The sequence below is a fragment of the Pollachius pollachius genome, assembly GCF_949987615.1.
Source record: "Pollachius pollachius genome assembly, chromosome: 4".
Classification (NCBI taxonomy): Eukaryota; Metazoa; Chordata; class Actinopteri; order Gadiformes; family Gadidae; genus Pollachius; species Pollachius pollachius.
The window spans coordinates 7,298,854-7,306,529 of NC_136937.1; the positions used below are offsets into that span (position 1 = coordinate 7,298,854).

Here is a 7,676-nt window from a genome sequence, read left to right on the forward strand (position 1 = left end):
ATGTCCAATTTTAAGTAAGAAACCAGTTAATTTTCCCAGTTTTGAAATCGCCAGCTTCTCCAAGACATGATGGAGCCTCGTGCGTCATTGAGCCCCACACAAGTCTCCAATTTCCACCGTGAAGGATTGGACCAGCCTTGCAGAGCCCACTGTGCTGTATGTATTTCACCTGCCTTCGTAGCTTCGTAACCCCCCCCCCCCCCCACACACACACACACACACTCTAACAGCTACAAATACACCCTCCTCCTTCACAAAGAAAAGAAGTCTTGGCTTCTTGGCAATTCGTCAAACGCAACACGCACCTACAAGAGGCGGCTGTTTGTGAGCTGCCCATACACCACAGCACCACTTCAAACGAAGCCTCTCTCAGCGAGTGAGGGTAAATAGGTAAACATCTCCCCCGAACTGGGCTCCCTCCCAGCGGGTCGCTCGGTCTCCTGTGACGCTGAACGCTGCCTTTACGCTCGGTGCTCTGCGCTCGTTCCAAGCTAGTGCCAGTTCCAGTAAGCGAAAGAGGAGGTAAACACCGAGCAGCACTCAAGGTAAGACTTCACTCATCATCTTAAAATTTGGACTCCGATAAACCTAAAGTCTTTTACGTTTTTTAGTTTTATTTTATTTTTAATTTTTCTGTACTTTCTCTCATGATGCAGTACGTTATTAAGCCTTATTGCTCATGTTTGGAGTGCTTGTCTGATTAGAATAACCGGCTCAGGATGATACGCATGTTTTCTACAGCTTGCTTTAATTCACTTTTGGACCTTTTGTGACGATGAGTAGTTCGGCGTTGACCTGCTTGTAAAGATGTTGCGCACTTTGGAGAATTCCTTGACATAATCCTTGTGGGTGTTTGTCTGTTTTATTGTGGGGTTGTGCAGAACTACAATAGTGCATTAAGTCTAAACAATAGATATCAATAGATATCCCAGCTGAAGAAGGTGACACTCTCTTGAAAGTATAAGAATAATAAATCAGTGAAACAGTTTTATGTCTAGTATTGTTGCGTAAACTGAAGTTCTGTGGTATTATGTTTTAATTTCCTGAGTTACACATACAAACACACACACACACACACAAAAGCACACACACAGAAACACACTACACACACACACACACACACACACACACACACACACACACTTACATGTGTGATGCAACTGACTGTGTGTTGGTTTGGGCTGAGACTAGCCGGCTCCACCCTGACCCCCCAACCCTGTCCACACAGACCCATGGAGCCCCCACCCTTACTACACACACACATAGACGCACACACGCACACACACACACACACACACACACACACACACACACACACACACACACACACATGGAGCCCCCACCCTTACTATACACACATAGACACAAACATGCACACATACAACCACACACACACACACATGCACACACACACACACACACACTCACACACACACACACACACACACACACACACACACACACACACGCACACACACACAAACACAACACACAAAAACACACACAGAAGTTCGGTGGCCCCTGAATGCCTGTGAAAATTCCTAGTAGAACCAAGTTTGTACAAAATGCATTTTCTTCATCAGAATCCTTTTCTTGCCTTCACGCAAACACTAACATGCACGCACGCACGCACGCACACTTACACACTTACACACACACACGCATACGCACACACACACACACGCATATGCACACACACACACACACACACACACACACACACACACACACTTTTACATACTGACACATTCCTTGTGCAAAGGACACCACTGGCTAAATAAACAATGGCTGGTGAACGTAGTACACATGCCCAATGCCTCATGAATGGAACCTTGTGCCAGCGTTCCGGATGAGACTACCGGCTTAAAAAACAACTTTGTTACTTCATTGGAAACATGTCTGCTGCATCATCCTTAAAAACAAACGTTTGTTTTGGATTATGTACGCTGCCGATCCTCGACTGCCGCTCCATGTCATGTGACGCCAACATCTACCGGGACGCTTCGGAAAAATACTTCAGAATCATTCCCCGAAAACGGGAGAAATCGGAGAGAGAAATGGAAGAGCGGGAAGCTGTGATGGCATGAAATCAACGTTAACAATCACTTCAGGAATGCCCCCCTCCCTCACCTCCTCATATCAAACCAAGTGCTTAAGCTGTAGTCGGCCAGTGAACCTTGAACCCCTGGCCACTCACTTCAAACATCACAATAACCTTCGCCCTTAAAACCTCAGTGGCAGTGGAACCCCCACGCCGGGCCAGACAGGGCCAGTATCTCAACTGTAAGCACCGCTATTAGAGGGGTCGCTGCTGCTTCTCAGAGTAGTTTATTTGTCGGGGGAAACGCTAAATTATCCCCTTACAATGGACAGCCGTAAGACAAGTCGAGGAGGGGGGAAATAAAAGTAATGGCGATAGGCGAAGGCTTAGTGGGGCTGGGTATTAAGAAAGTCCAAGTGAAAAGCCTCACATGTAGACTCAACAGGACGTTGGCTTTGCGTCTCCTTCCTCCTGGAAACGCTTGAATGTGTTTTTGTGTTTGTTGTGTTTGTTGTGGATTAGGCCGCATCCTTTGTGCCGGTACCTGTCAAAGGAGGACATTCATTCAGTATATTGTAAACCCCCACCCCTACTAGTATTTACTGACTTATTTAGCATGCCTAAGTAGGCTTTAGAATAAAGGGAACTACTTTATAGACTACTTTATAGACTTCGGACCAAACCGAAAAGGAAGGGTACAACTACGTTATGTTAAAGGTTCATCTTTGATGCTTGGATAACAGCAGGGCTTTTATTTTGATATAATAGACCCTAATTGATTTTAGCATGCTTTTGAGGGCTCATAAGGATATCCAGATACATCCAAAAGAGAGCATTTATAATTTATGCTGATGTTTGATTGATGATTCAATCCAATTAATTTGATTCAATCCAATTAATTTGATTCAATCCAATTAATTTGATTCAATCCAATTAATTTGGGTGGGGATATTTGAAGGAGATAGCAATAGTTAAATCACCATAGGAATAAATACCAGGTCAGATGCTATTACACTTGAGTAGAACCTTCCTCTTCATATAAAAAAATTGTAATTTGTGCTCATGACTCTTACAACCGTTAAGGGAACTCAGGAGCTGGCAAGCAAAGAGTCCGTAACAAAGATTTAAGGTTCACATCAGATTTTACTGCCAGTTTTATTGACGAATGAGCAAAGTATTTTGTTTCTAGAAAAATTCGGCCTCTTCTATCTTAAAAACTAACGTGAAATGTCTTTCTAAGTGTATCTTATTCACATAATATGATTAAGAGTTGTTTGTAAGGTAATTAGCTCTGTACAAACCATATTAGGACTGTGAATGGATCGCTTCAAAATGAAAAAACATGCTGGCTGTGTGTTCACCAATAGAAGTCCTTAAGTGATAGGGAAGGGGATACACAATATCACATGATTGGCTGAAAGTTAAGCCGGCCCCTTTACTTGAGTTGTCATCACCAACCAAACCTCAGCTGTAGTGGAAGGAAGTTGTGTTTATTGTATTGTGATCTTAACCAACCAATAAACAGAGGTTATTGACCTCTCTATACAGAAGGTGACGTATGTTACTGTGGTGGCAACGAGGTAACAAGGTGAGAAAAGTTTACCTTTTCATTTCACAACGGCTTTAAAAGGTGGGTATAAATTGAAGCGGGCTTACGAGATGCTATAACCTTTGACCTTTGCATGGGGCCCAATAGGCCCCCCAAGCCTCAGAGGCCTGCTGCGTGTCAGACCAAGGGCCCTTTGTGGCAGCAGAGCCAGAGTGACATCACAACCTGCACATGGACCTGAGTGTGTGTGTCTTTGTGTTTATCTGGGTGGGCAAATGCTGGGCATGTGTGTATGAGTGAGCCTGTATGTGTTTGTGTGTGTGTGTGTGTGTGTGTGTGTGTGTGTTTGACTGTGTGTGGGGGAGACAGAAAGAGAGGGAGAGAGAGGGACATGTGTGTGTGTGTGTACGTTTCCTAAATGTTTGTGTGTGTAGCGTGAACTCCATTTCCAGTTCCACCTCTAAGGAAAGCAGGCGTTGAGTGAAGGGCATGGCTGTGTGTTATTTGTGAATACTCCGCATTCAAACAAGCCTCCCGCCTAAATGACTCCGTCTGACCGCCACCACGCCCCCGCCACCTACTACGAACAGCGCCGTGTTTCTTCTGCTCACAAGGGACACTCGGTGTGTTCCAGAACATGCCTTTTTACTAAGTCCGTTTCCAAACAGCTGCAAAATTCTGTCGTCTATTTTTAGCGTTTATTTTTGCTTTTACAGTAAAGAGCCGCTACTGTTTTGTTGTGTTTTCAGTCGTTTCCCACCATGCTGAGGGTGGGGTACCAACACGAACACTTGGGACATTCACAATTACAAACGGAAGTCTCCAACCATATGGATGTGTGTTAGTGGATGTGCGAGTGTCTGTGTGTGTGTGTGTGTGTGTGTGTGTGTGTTTTTTTGTGTGTGCTTGCGTGTGCATGTATGTGAGAGTAAGTGGTCTTGAAAGAAGTGTCACTGTTGGATCAAATCAAAGGCTATTTACTTGTATACGAAGCATCATGGTTCATGTCAATCAGGTGACATACTGACCTATATTCCGAAGGGAGGTCAATATTACAGCAGTCAACTGTAAGACAAAATATTTCAATAGATGATCACGACATATTGAGAGTTTCTACCCCTGTTTTAACACTCACTTCTGACACAGGACAGGATACCTGAAAGGTTTGTGGTTCGATATCCACAATGCCATCCACCCATAGATATCCTTTCGCAAGGGGAAAGCAAAGTTCCCAATCCCCAACGTGTTCCCTAAGGACCGGTATCTGTGTTTGCTGCCAGTTGCTTCGGTGGAAACCGTCTCCCAAATGCCTGAATAGTAAATAGTCTGCCTGTTCTGGTTAGAGAATAATTTTGTCCCTAGAACTGTGATGAGTCATGTTATCTGAAGTGACATTGCGCAACTCACAAAAAGAGTCCAGTGTTCATGAATGCACCAGAGAATGGGTTGATAAAAGGTGTTTGTCTCAGACATCTGTGTTCGCGAACACAGCACCAACGCGCCCATTATTGACAGCTGTCTGAAAGCGTGTGATTCAGCTGTAGTTAAGCCGAGGTCCAGCCCAACCCAAGGCGTTCTTGCTAGCCTCAGTGTTCCCCGGTGACTTCCCTCCTATCGATAACCGACCACATGCTGAGACATTGCATAGAGAACGACTGTAAGAAGCTGTACAATGACCGTAAATCATTGTTCATGTGAGGGAGAGATGCCTGTAATGGGATCCATGTGGTGACCTCATCGCTTGGTTAACCCACCAGGAGAGAGAGGACCTCTGGTGACTTTCATCTCACAGGCAGGCACGTACGCAGGCACCCACGCACAGACAGACCACACACACACACACACACACATGCACACACACACACATACACATACGCACACATGCACACATACGCACACACACACACCACACATATCACATGCACATGAACACACACACAAACACACACATAAGCACGCATACAAACTCACACGCACGCACACACACACACACACACACACACACACACACACACACACACCCACACACGAACATATAAACACACATGAACATATACACACACTTGAACACACAAACACATACATGAACAGGATACACACAAAAGAACACACACATGGACACACATTCACTCTGAGACACACACACACACGCAAACACAAAACCAATTTGACGGTTGATTTATTGTGTCAAATTCCTTGTTAAAGGGAGCGGTCCAGAAACCCATTGCCAGCGGCTGAGGGTTTCGACAGCTTTTCGTATTGTTGTTGTAACACAACACCCATCAGTACAATGTTTCACCACATCAATAGGTATAGCATATCAATGTATATCACACAATCCTGTAGCATGACTCGCACCCTATTGTAGGTCAGGTGAAGAGCTTCCACATTTGTATCATTATACAGTCATTACACATTGTTGGTGTCGGTTGAAGTGTTGTGACATTGAGATACACATTTCAAACTGAAACAATGTGTTATATTTCAACACCAGTTTGACATATTCTGTTAGTGATTTTCCTTTCCCAGGTAGCACCACCAGTTGTATTTAGTTTGTGAGTTCACCCAGAGCCCAATCCATCTAGTCCTTGTTCGAGCACCCCTGAAGCAATAAAGGGGCAAAGCACACATTGATCCAAAACCTTATGTGTGTAGTTGGTGTTTGTTTTGTGGAGTGTGTGTCAGCGTTTTCACTTCCACTTCCTATATGCTTTATCTGGGCTGCAGGATAGTCTAGTGGTTAGGATGTTCACCTACCAACCCAAAGGTTCTGCACCTACAGTCTCTGTACTGTCTAACCCCTGCCTGCTCCTTAATGACCTGTCTCTGTACTGTCTAACCCCTGCCTACTTCTTAATGACCTGTCTCTGTACTGTCTAACCCCTGCCTGCTCCTTAATGACCTGTCTCTGTACTGTCTAACCCCTGCCTGCTCCTTAATGACCTGTCTCTGTACTGTCTAACCCCTGCCTGCTCCTTAATGACCTGTCTCTGTACTGTCTAACCCCTGCCTGCTCCTTAATGACCTGTCTCTGTACTGTCTAACCCCTACCTGCTCCTAATGACCTGTCTCTGTACTGTCTAACCCCTACCTGCTCCTTAATGACCTGTCTCTGTACTGTCTAACCCCTACCTGCGCCTCAATGTACTGCATCTGAATTGACAGCAAATTGCTTTAGATTAACGCGTCTCTGATCAGCTTTAGAGTTGAAGCCATTGCTATTTGAGGGTGTCTATATGGGAACTATATGAATACGCACACACACACACACACACACACACACACACACACACACACACACACACACACACACACACACACACACAGGTTTTCTAAGGATATACATTTAGCACATGAGTGACATTATACCTTCAATATCAACACTGATGATTCAGGAAAACTCAAAGTAGATTGTGTGTGTGTGTGTGTGTGGGGGAGGGGGGGGGGGGGGGGTGTGTTTGTGTGCATGTGTCAGTGTGCGTGTATAAGCGCACGTGTGAGTGTATAGCAGACACAGACCATGTCCACAACGTGTGGCTATGCATTACCTCCAGCGTCGTTGAGAGTATCTGTGTGTGTGTGTGTGCGCTTCGTTATGCGCTTCGTTGATTAACGCCCTCATTCTTTTAGGCCGTAAATTTAACCAACGACCCCAGTTAACACGATGGCCATCTGGACCTATACAGGGAGGAACGAGACACGGTACATGTGGAGATGCTTAACATAGGTCACGGCGAAGATAAAGATGAGAAGTTGGATAAAGCTGACCTCTTCAGCCCTCCCCCCCTCGGAACGGTGTTTAAAATGGGGCGAGGGATTCAGTTACTTAGCTCCATAAATGTTATGTTTTCATTTAGTTTTATGTTTTGGGGGGGGAAAAAGTCTGTTTACGAGCATTGTTTATATAGGATGAGAAGCGAGTCCTTTTACCAAGGCCCCTTTCAGGACCATTAGCAGTCTGAGGGTTGTACTGGAAAAAGTTTAGGCTAGCGTAAACAGGGTTTTAATTGGGGCCGCATTACAATTCGCTGCGTTTACACTGGGATTGTTCTGAGACAAATCGAACACCGTGCCCTTACTAGGAAC

At 44.9% G+C, this 7,676-nt stretch overlaps 1 protein-coding gene across 1 annotated transcript in view; it reads left to right on the forward strand.

Moving 5' to 3' along the window:
- Positions 1–376: 376 nt before the first annotated feature.
- The window catches only part of LOC307075049 (hyaluronan and proteoglycan link protein 1-like), a 21,808-nt gene continuing 14,508 nt past the window's right edge, over positions 377–7,676 (forward strand). The window contains 1 exon segment of the mRNA XM_079735556.1: positions 377–545. The gene's annotated coding sequence lies outside the window, so the exon portion shown is untranslated.